This window comes from Pimephales promelas, chromosome 12, assembly GCF_988280905.1.
Source record: "Pimephales promelas chromosome 12, fPimPro1.hap1.1, whole genome shotgun sequence".
Taxonomy (NCBI): Eukaryota; Metazoa; Chordata; class Actinopteri; order Cypriniformes; family Leuciscidae; genus Pimephales; species Pimephales promelas.
The window spans coordinates 2,809,780-2,820,555 of record NC_142780.1 but is presented as its reverse complement, the minus strand read 5'-3'; the positions used below and the strand labels follow the sequence as shown (position 1 = coordinate 2,820,555).

The window sequence follows — 10,776 nt, the reverse complement described above, 5'->3', positions numbered from 1 at the left end:
CACCCAACTGTTTGCATCATTCATGTGAACGTTTTTGTCCATGATCTCAAGGAAGGCTTGATCTTCAACAGACAAAGCTATTTTCTCATCCTCTTTTGTTCTTTTGAATACTGTGCTTCCAAGATCATCAATGTCATCTGCCAGTATGTCCATCTTTTTCAAGGTTTGTACACTGTGACTTGATCTCCTCTTGTCAAACTTTTCCCGGATGTGAATAACACTATGACATGGTCTAAGGAAAGACGTACGGCCAGTAGGTAGGACATCAGTCCTGTAAACATTAATGCTGCTAGGCTTGTGGGCCCCTCCGAGACATACCTCTCCAACAATGACCCAGCCGAGGTCAAGTTGTTGGGCATATGGAGCATTGTTGGGTCCATTATACTGTTTACGTACTTTGTGTACGCACAGTATATCTCTGCCGAGTAGAAGAAGAATGGCTGCATCCGGATCAATGGCTGGGATTTTATCCGCAATTGGCTTGAGGTGGGAATAGTGCTGTGCTATTTCTGCTGAGGGAATCTCTGAACGGTCGTCTGGCATCATGTCACACTCTATGAGTGATGGAAGTGAGATCTGTACCTTTCCATCTATTGACTCAACTATGAGGTTGTTTGCACGTCTTCCTGATGTTTCCACAATCCCTGAGCATGTTTTAAGGGTGTATGGTGCGGCATTTGCTCCAATGCCCAAAAGGTCGAACAGCTCGGTCTTGGCCAGAGACTTATTACTCTGCTCATCAAGGACAGCGTATGCTTTAACAGCTTTCTCCCTTTGGCCTGCAGGGTAGACTCGGACCAAGCATATTTTGGAGCATGATCGGGAACCGAATGAGTCCCCACAGACTTCTGTGCACTTTGACATAACCTCTGGAGTCTCATCTTCCTGCTGCTCCCCGCCATGATCCTCCTTGACGGCAGAGCTGAATGACTTCCATGGCACTGGCCCTGGGTGAAGCGCAGCTAAGTGTTTGTTGCTGTTGCACTCTTTGCACTGCACAGATTTGTCACAGTTCTTGGCGAGATGATTTGTTGAGGCACAACACTTGAAACAAATGTGTTTCTCTTTGAGGTAAGCTTTTCGTTCATCTACGGTCTTGCTGCGAAAGCCACGGCTTTTTCTTAGAGGATGGGGCTTATTATGTAACGGACATAATCTATCTGGATCCTCAACCTTTTCTTCCCTAATGTTTTGCTTATCACCACTTTCTGAAGAAACCTCAGTCTTCCTGGTGAACACATACGGTTTGGTGGGTTTCAGAGGTTTATCCGTCTTGACTGAACCACTCATGGTCAGTTCGACAAAGCTGGGGTCATTTCTTGTCTTTGCTTGGTCTCTGATAAACTTTACAAAGACACAAAAGGGGGGGTATTGAACCTGATGTTCGTCTTTATATTTAGAGCCGACTGCAATCCATTTCTCCAGAAGGTTATAGGGAAGCTTCTGTGCGATGGGATTGACTCCCCGTGGTGTGTTGAGGTAAGATAATCCAGGTAAGAATCCATCTTTCCTGGCTGCCTCCAGCTCTAGCAACAGGTCCCCTAGCTCCCACAGCTTCTCATTGTCCCTGTTTGATATTTTTGGAAACTCCTCTAACTTCTTAAGCAGAGCGTTTTCTATCATTTCTGCTGATCCATAGCATTCTTCCAATCTCTGCCACACCATTTTGAGTCCTGCGCTGGCATTATTGATGTGAACTGCACGGATCCGTTTAGCCTGCTCTGTAGACCGTGGTCCCAGCCATTTTGTCAGTAAATCTAGCTCTTCCCTGGGGGTTAAGTTCAGATCACTGGTGGAGTTGACAAAGGAAGCTTTCCAGGCCCAGTAGTTCTCTGGTTTATCGTCAAACTTTAAGAGCCCAGAGCTAATTATTTCTTTGCGAATCAGGTATCTGGCTAAGTCTTTTGTGTCTGACTGATCATGCAGGGGTGCTCTAGAGGGCATGAAGTAGGTTTTACCTTCTGTTGGTGTGATGCGAGTCTGTAGAGGGCGGCACTCATTTTGGTAGAACTTCAAAGGGCTTGCATGACTTTGCTGAGCGTAGGCTGTGCTCGTGCTCTGGCGTTGTGCTGTTAATTCTTGGAACATGCCGTCGCTTATTTCTTCCCAACTGTGTGTTTGGATTCCACGATTATCTGTATCACCGTTGTCCATGTTTGTCTGGTGCTCTGGTGTAAAGATGCATTGTGGTTCCATGAGTTGAGACTGTTGCTCCCCATGTTCCAGCGAATGTTGTTGCACATACTCACTAGTGCGTTGATGTGAGTGATATGGAGCTAATTTGGTCACATTCTGCTGTGTTGGTTTTCCAACTTCTTCCTCATAAGCTGCTTCAAGGATTTCAGCCTCTGTAATAGCTGCTTCAGCAGCGCCCTGTATTTTCAGTGCTTTGAGGTTGGCCTGTAACTCAGTTGTCCTACGTTTCAGTTCCACTTCAAGCTCAGTTTTTCTTTTAAATTCTTCTGCTTCTAACCGTGCTTGCTTTATTAGCATGTCTGCTTCTCTTTGTGCATATGCAGCTTTGATTTTTGCAGCTTCCGCTTTAGCTCTAGCTCTCGTGGCAGCAGAACCGTGTGTTGAGGCACGGCTAGAATGGGTTGAGCTTCTGGTATGGTAGGAGTGTTGAGACTGTCCATCTTCTGGATATAGCAGAGGTTTTTCTTCACTTTTTTCCTCCATGATAGATTGTTGAATCTATGCTGCACTTCTGGGCTGCCGTGTTGATATCTCACTTTTCTTATGGTAGCAGACTGAATTTTAAGTCTTTTTACTATTCTGCTCTTGCTTTGATCGGTTAGCGTAGCAGATAGCTAACATAAGACCCAATAAATAAAGACCCAGGAAACCGGAGTAGAGAGAGGCCTTTAGTAAGGATCTTTCCAATTTTGTAAAACTGTGAAAACATAATAACATGGCATTACAAACTGCCCATATATACATATACGTGAATATGCAAATCAAGTCTAACATATATAGCTATCCCATAAGAAAAATTAGTCATTTTAAAGAGACTTGTAGGACTAGTTAGCATTTAAGCTAACATTAACATGGATGTCTATGGAGAAATGCTAATCGCGATTAGCATCTATTAATACAACATACATATTATGCTAAAACGGACAATACTCAAAGAATATAGCAAAGTAAATATACTTTTTCAGAAATACTTACAGACTTAGACCTTCAAAAACTACCAAGGCAAAGAGAAAAGAGTAACTGCTGCGAGACCTCTCAGTAGATCAGAGTCAGAAGCACACGGGCAAAAACAACGGCAAGAGAGGAGGGACTAAATATGAGAACTCAAATGCAATATAAATTTACACCACTAGATGTCTCTAATGCAACACAAAGAGGGGCAGAACACAATTTCTTGCAGCTTTCATAATGGTTGAGACATAGGCTACGTCATACGTTATTTTATCAAAAATAAAACAAACTAAAGGCATATTCATGAATACCATGATTCCGTAGCTGATGAAGACATTTATACTATGAAAACAACTTTTCCCAGAGGACAAATAATACAACTATTTATCTATCTGCCTTTAAATCTATCTATATATCTCCCTAATTATCTACCTGACTAACTATCTAATTGCATATCTGCTTTACCAGACGGACACATTGGCGAGAATATCAGTTTTGTAGTTTAACTAAAATAAGTTATTACTCCACACATGTGTGACGTCATAAACCAACGTGGTTGAACGACCACTTTTGCGACAGTACGGTTTTGGGAAACCAGCCCATTCTCATCCCAAGACGTCATCTAACTGACGCTTTTGACAGTACGTCAACATCCGACGCTTTAGGGCACCCTTTAAGACGAGTTCAGACTGCATGATTTTCAAAGTAGTCGGGTCGCTGTTCTTTTCACAGTGCATGACTATCTTGGCCAGCATTCAGTCACTGCTGTGTTCACACTGGACGATTGATCGGTGACAGAAGGTTTCACACTGCATGACTTTACAATTGGAAAAATCGCCGACAGACTCTGTCTAGCACGCTGCGCGCAAACTACGTTTCACAACAAACACATGTGAGATGTGAAAAGGAAAAACAACGCGACACCACACGTGCAAGAACGGAGTTCTCGCGTGAGACTTTTTTTTTTCGACCCGGTTGTGAAACGTCAAACAGACACGAGTGCTCCTGCCAAATTTTTCTTCCATTTATTGTGTCCAAATAGACAGAGAAGAAGCTTTTTTTTCTGAAACAATGCCATATCATGTTGATATGTGATCTATAACTCCTCCCCGAACTCCCCGCTGCTCTGTATCTTGCTCTCTCACTGGCTGCCGGTGATCGCCGATGTAGTTTTCAGTCAAAACACTTTTCACACAGCAGGATTTTGAATCGCCGACAGGTCCAGATATTTAGCATGCCAAATATCTCACGGGCGTCGGCGACTCGTCGGTGATTCTCTCAGTTTGCGTCTTTGCTCATTCACACTGCGTGATTGTCACTCGCCTGAACGAGCGCCGATTTGCCTGTGATTTCGGGCATTTGTCGGCGATTTCTCAAAACCTGTCGGCGAGCCAAAATCGTGGCTAAAATCATGCAGTCTGAACTCGGCATTAACGTCAGTTCGATGACGCTATCTAACCCTAACCCTACCCCTGACCTAAACCTGAAAGGTGCCCTAAAGCGTCGGATGTTGACGTATGCTCAAAAGCGTCAGTAAGATGACGTCTTGGGATGAGAATGTGTTGGGGAAACAGTCGTGACTCGCTAGCTGATTTCTTCAGCGATGCATCGAAGTGCGGTAGTGAAGCAGAGTTACGGTTACGTTGAGTTACATTGTACGGGACACACACCCCTGGCCATGACGTTAAAACGTGCAAATCTAATTGTCTGCACTGTGTGTTGCAGCTTGAGTTTGACGCAGGCATTTTTCTTTTTTCTTAACACTTCTTTCAGATGATGGTTCTCTCTCCCGCCAGGCGTTGTCTGTTTTGTGTTTGCATGGTTTATTTTAACCTGTTATCCACGAGGAGCCGCGACACCGGCCGCACACACACAGATCAAAAATAATAAATTGTAAAATAAATCAAAGGTGCAGTGGAAGGCCTAGTTGATAAAATCCTCAGACAATTGAATGATAAATCTGTGGTCCCATGCCTCGTTGTGCTGCGGGTTGCCTGGAGGTTATTACTGTGTACTTTATTCAGTTCTGCCCATTCATCACCTGAGCGTGCTTGCGGTCATGCTTACAGACAGAGAACTGAGAGAGAGAGAGAACTGAGAGACTGCAATCCTGACTTGTTTAGCTGGGTTATATTTATATACAGCCTGAGCAAATTTTTTCTTTATAATCATGACAAGATCTAATTTACTCTAAAGTCCACAACATCAATATTCAATATAATCATCAATAAAAATCAATATTTTTTTAGATATAAGCTAAAATGTTGAATGTTTATTTAGCTTTTTACAACTTAAAGGTGCACTGCGCGAGTCTCTGAGTTTTTGCAGAACTACGCCCCCTCTGGCGACAAGCGAAACTGCAACCAGGGGTGTGCATGGACCACACACACGCACACACAAGCTGTTCATAACCAAAGGAGCATCAGCCGCACAAATCTTTTGTTACAGTCATAATGTCTTCAGAGGTAATAAAGTCATTTTAAATTTATGAAAGGAAAGGCATTTGAATGAATTACACACTTATGTGTGTGTGTGAGGGGGAAATGGGGGGTAGTAGAAAACTTTGGTTTTTGTTTCCATCTATCTCCATGTTGAAGTGTTTATGTGCTTACTGTATCCACTTATGGTTGTATGATTATGGAAACACATTCTTGGACAATATAAGTTATTACTTTGATCCTGTTTGAGCCCTAGAGCCGACTGGAGATCTCTCCATTTGTTGAAAGCTTCCCGATGTCGACTCTCGTCTTATTCTGACACCTGGCACTGGACAGAAGTTTTATTTTCTTTGTCTTGCGTGGAGTTTGCGTTGGGGTTTGGAATGAACTACAAGCCGGTCTCTTTGAATCCATCTTCTACTTTTGTGGAAAGTTGACTAAAGTTGTGTCGCTCGAGTCGTCTTCGCTGATATGGAGAATGGCGGCGAATACACAAACCTGCCAGACATCGCCAGGCGAACGTGAACGCGCATGATGTCACACCCAGTCTCAAACTGAATCGAATCCCTCTTATTTATTTCACTGTACAGGATTATAGAGGCGATCGCAGTGATCAGAGAAGGGCTCGTTCAGCCCATCAGGCAAGTGTTTAAGCATGTATGGGTTAGAAAAATGGCTATTTTTAACATGAAATTTTGTGCAATGCACCTTTAACTTCACTTAAAAAAATCTAGATATAACATGAAAAGCTAGATATGAAAGTAGGATTTTCAACTTTTCACTTTTTAAGAATTTTGTTAGTAATTGTTTAAGTTAACTTAAATAACGAGAACTTTGAAAGACCTTTATGTCTAACAGTGATGCGCGGGTTGATCCGAAATGAGCGGGTGCCTGCGGTCACCCGCGGTTACCCGCAGTTACGGGTCATCCAAAAATGTTTTTAATGATATTTGGGTCGCGGTCGGTCGGGTCGTTTGAAAAAAGATGCCAATTAAACATTTGTATTAGTACTAGACACAATTTTTGATGAAATATACAGCCCTACACATTATTGGCTGAATAACTGGCACGAAGATAACACACAAGCTCAGTCTAAACAGTTCTCGGTTCTATACTAGTGATTGGAGAACCGCTGTCCCTGTGCGTTCGGTATACGCGTGCTCGTGCTCATCACTTCTCTCAACAGTGGCAGCAACATGTCTCGGTTCAGTGAACTGTTGGAGTTACTGGAGTAAAATAGAATTCAGAATATTGATTTTTTCGATTCGGAGGCGACTGTCAGGCATGTCTGAAAGTGAGTAGCTTTAGTAACTTGGATCAGCACTGACGCAAGACGCGAACTGTTTCGAACGATTCAGTTCGAGTGTACTGGTTCGACCGGTTCACTAAAAAGAACCGGTTCAAAAGAACGATTCGTTCACGAACCAGCCATGTCTACGATGATCACTACAGTCTGCAGAGAGATGGAGGCGGCAAGAGAAAAGGTGAAGACTGGGGAGTGGAAGCTCCGCAAATACACAAATAGAAAGAGTAAAAGTGTGGGAGACATTTGCTGAAATAATGAAAGATGATGACCAAAGTGCTGGCTTTGCCTTTGTTATGTGTAGGCGTACGTCTTCTTGCGATGCTGTGTTGTTACACGTCTATGGCCCAATAACGCTCCGATGAGCATTTACTACTTTAAAAAAATGCGGTCAGGAAGCGGGTCGGGTACAATATTTTTTTACTTTTTTTTGCAGTCCGAGTTGCGGGCGGGTAGCTGAAAACGTCGGTCGGTTGCGGGTTGTTTATACATTGACCCGCGCATCACTGATGTCTAAGATGTCTTATTAAAATACGCATCATATTTTCTGTTATGTACTAACTAACTAAAACAACAGTCAGTAAAGCTACCAGTGTGTGTTCTGCACATCAGGAGCAATTCGATGCAAAATGACCAACGCATTCTCATCCTCTAGCATCATATAGAACGCTATGTGACAAAACGACGCTATACTACGCACATGGCACCCATTATCGTTAATATAACACGTGCTGTGATGGTTAGGTTTAGGTGTGGGGTAGGGTAGGGTAGTCTCATAGTACGCAAAAGGATTTATGACGCCTTGAGTTCGTGTGAATATTAACGATAAAGGGTGCCATGTGCGTAGTATAGCGCCGTTTTGTCATATAGCGTTCTATGTGACACTAAAGGATAAGAACGGGCTGGAAATGACATAATGTTAGATGTACCAGTACTACAGTATACACTGTAATCTCCTGAACCTAAGGTCACTCTCTAAGCCACCAACATCATTTACTGACACGAAACCGCAAAACTAGCTGATTCAGAAATCTAATCAGTAGTCAGAAAATGTTAGTCAATCACAAAAGAGGTCATAAAAATATAAATATAAAAAGTTATTATTCTATTAAAAATAAGTTTTATTCTAAGGGTCAAACATTTTGAAACTTTTTCATGTAAAACTACTTTGGTGGCAATGCTTTTTTTTTAGTATAGTATTCTTGCACAGGCTTCAGGGAATGTAATTATGTAATTAGATAAACACAAAATGTACTTGAAATTTTCCGCCAGGACAATATCCTTTTTTTAACCGTAAAAAAAAAATGTAATTCAAAATATGGGCAAAACACCTATGAAAATCCAATATACGGAAAATTCCTCATGATAACAGCACATCGAGCGCTATTATGATGGACTTTTCTCAGTGTTTTGTTGCTGAGAGATCCTGTGTGCGATGGGCTGGTGAACGGCTTCTCAGTCTCCTACTGCACATGATAGAAGAGCATAGCTTATCACACGTGTGAGCCCAAACCACAAAACCTTCATTTATTTATGACCCAAATTCAAAGTGAGTGATTGTTCTTGACTTCATATGTAACTACAGTACGGTTCCTGAGAAAAACATTATTGCAGGATCTTTTCTTCCCAAAAGCTACTGAAGTCTGCTTGCACTTTTTATAACATGAGGTAATAATTTATTCCTATAGTTTCTCCATTTCAGACATTCTACTATTCATTAGAAATGGTGCAACTTCATTTAACTCAACTAGCAGTCATTAGAGTATTAGTAGAATACTAATAACCTTATTAGTAATATTAGTTATTATTACAACCTTATTCAGCACTCACAGCGTATTTTATATGTATTTTAAGTCTAAAACAGCTTGTGAAATAAAATATTTTAAAAGAGGCACCTGTCCCGCTCCTCAACTCCTCTTGTCATTTTGCATTAATTTTTTAGCACAAAAGTGACCACACAAGCAGAAGCAGAATATTAACAATCTACAAACAAATGCCAGGCTTAATACATAAATAAATGTCTCTGTCTGAAGTGCATCTAAAATACATATTTTAATGTCTCACATTGTATAATAGCTCACAATGTTACAAGTGCAATCTCACGATTGACCTATGGCTAAGCCACGCCCTCAAACGTGATGAGCCAATCACAGTGCGCAGCTAACCCAATACACTCGGACATTCTCTGCTTCCACGTCCATTGAAATACAATGCAGTTAGTCAGTTTTTATTTGCTTTTTCTTGTCATTCTAAGTTTAAAATGGTCAAACGGTGTGTATGGGGTACATGCATCTCTGACACTACAGTAGGTTCCCGAGAGGCTGGACGACGGTGTGAATTTGTACCATTTCCCAAGCCACATCTCAACCGAGATAAGTGTATGCTCTGGATTAAATTCAGTTGACCAACACCAACTAAACGTGGATAAATTAAACAAGGATCTGTTCTAGCTAAGTCAACAACGTATTTTGAACGTTATCTTTAAAATTTTTAGGGTAACGTTAGCTGGGGCCCTATGAAATCAGTTTTATTTTTTCCCAAATTTCGTTTTATTTTTTCCCCAAATTCCATTTTTTCCGGTTTAATTTTTGTGAATTCATTTTTTGGTTACACTTTATTTTGATAGTCCCTTTAGACATTCTACTAACATAAGTAACTTTTCAACTACATGTCAACTAAGTGTCATTAGAGTATTATTAGGCTGTAGTAGACTGTCAGACTGTTAGGGTTCAGGTTAGGAGAACAAGTAGAGTTGTAGTTGCTAAGTTACTTACAGTCAGTTGAATGTCTCTTGGGGGACCAACAAAATAAAGTGTTAGCAGATATTAAGCTGACAGTCTACTAATCCTCTAATGATAGTTAGTTGACATGTAGCGGCGAAGTTACTTATAGTTAGTTGAATGTCTAACGTGGACTATCAAAATAATATTGGCTAATATTTTAGTCGTAAAAAGAGTTTGCCTTTAAATTAATGAATAAAATCTATACAAATAAAATAGGAATGACTTTAAATTTATTGAGGTAACAGACATTTACTTAGTGGCCTTTTCAGGACAAATACTGCATGATGCAACGTAACACTGCACTCTTCAAGTAACAATAAAACATCGTTATGAGCTTTAAACTGTCCAGTAAAATAAATTATATTAGTTTACATTAATTTATTCATTTAGCTGACGCTTTTATCAATTGCTATATATGTCAGAGGTCGCACGCCTCTGGAGCAACTAGGGGTTAAGTGTCTTGCTCAGGGACACATTGGTGTCTCACAGTGGATTCGAACCGGGGTCTCTCACACCAAAGGTCACACTTAAATAAAGTCACACTCTGTGTCGCCAGAGCCCGTCTAACGGAGAGCCTTGGCACTTCCTATTAGCCTCTTGGTTGCAGTTCCATTAGAATTCCACTGGAGGTGATCACGGGCGAGTGCAGAATGAATGGGAGTCTATGGGGCTAAACGGCTAAAAGTGTCTCTTTCACCTGCTTGTCGTTAAATCAAAATAGATTTTATTGTTGATTCCGCAAGTTTAATATAGATTATAGACCAAAAGTCGAATGAACGAGTACTTATGTCCTTTTGATTTCTTACAGGTTAGGCTGTTGTTGGCCGGAACACGCTAGCATTCTGCTATTGTGTGACGTCATCACAGTTTTGAACGGATTTTTAGAACAGATACGTGAACTTAAAAATGCAATTTTCAGCTGAGTGTATTTTCTTAGCCCTCCCTTTTGGATACAACTTTCAAATTACTTGACAAAAAATTACGTCCTGAGAAAAGTGGATTGAAACCCCATTGACTCCCATTCATTCTGCACTCGACCGCGAGCGCCCCCGCATGGACAGAGACGCGTTACTGCAGCCAGTCCAGAACCCGGAAGTAATCAGCC

General features: G+C 41.3%; 1 long non-coding RNA gene across 1 annotated transcript; it reads right to left on the bottom strand.

Annotated features, from left to right (window-relative positions):
• Nucleotides 1-2,851: 2,851 nt before the first annotated feature.
• On the bottom strand, nucleotides 2,852-3,357 carry LOC148976911 (uncharacterized). Its single transcript, XR_016145846.1, has 2 exons — nucleotides 3,172-3,357; nucleotides 2,852-2,893 (listed from the first exon to the last, which is right to left on the bottom strand). It is a non-coding gene; the product is annotated as an uncharacterized LOC148976911 (long non-coding RNA).
• Between the last annotated feature and the right edge of the window lie 7,419 nt (nucleotides 3,358-10,776).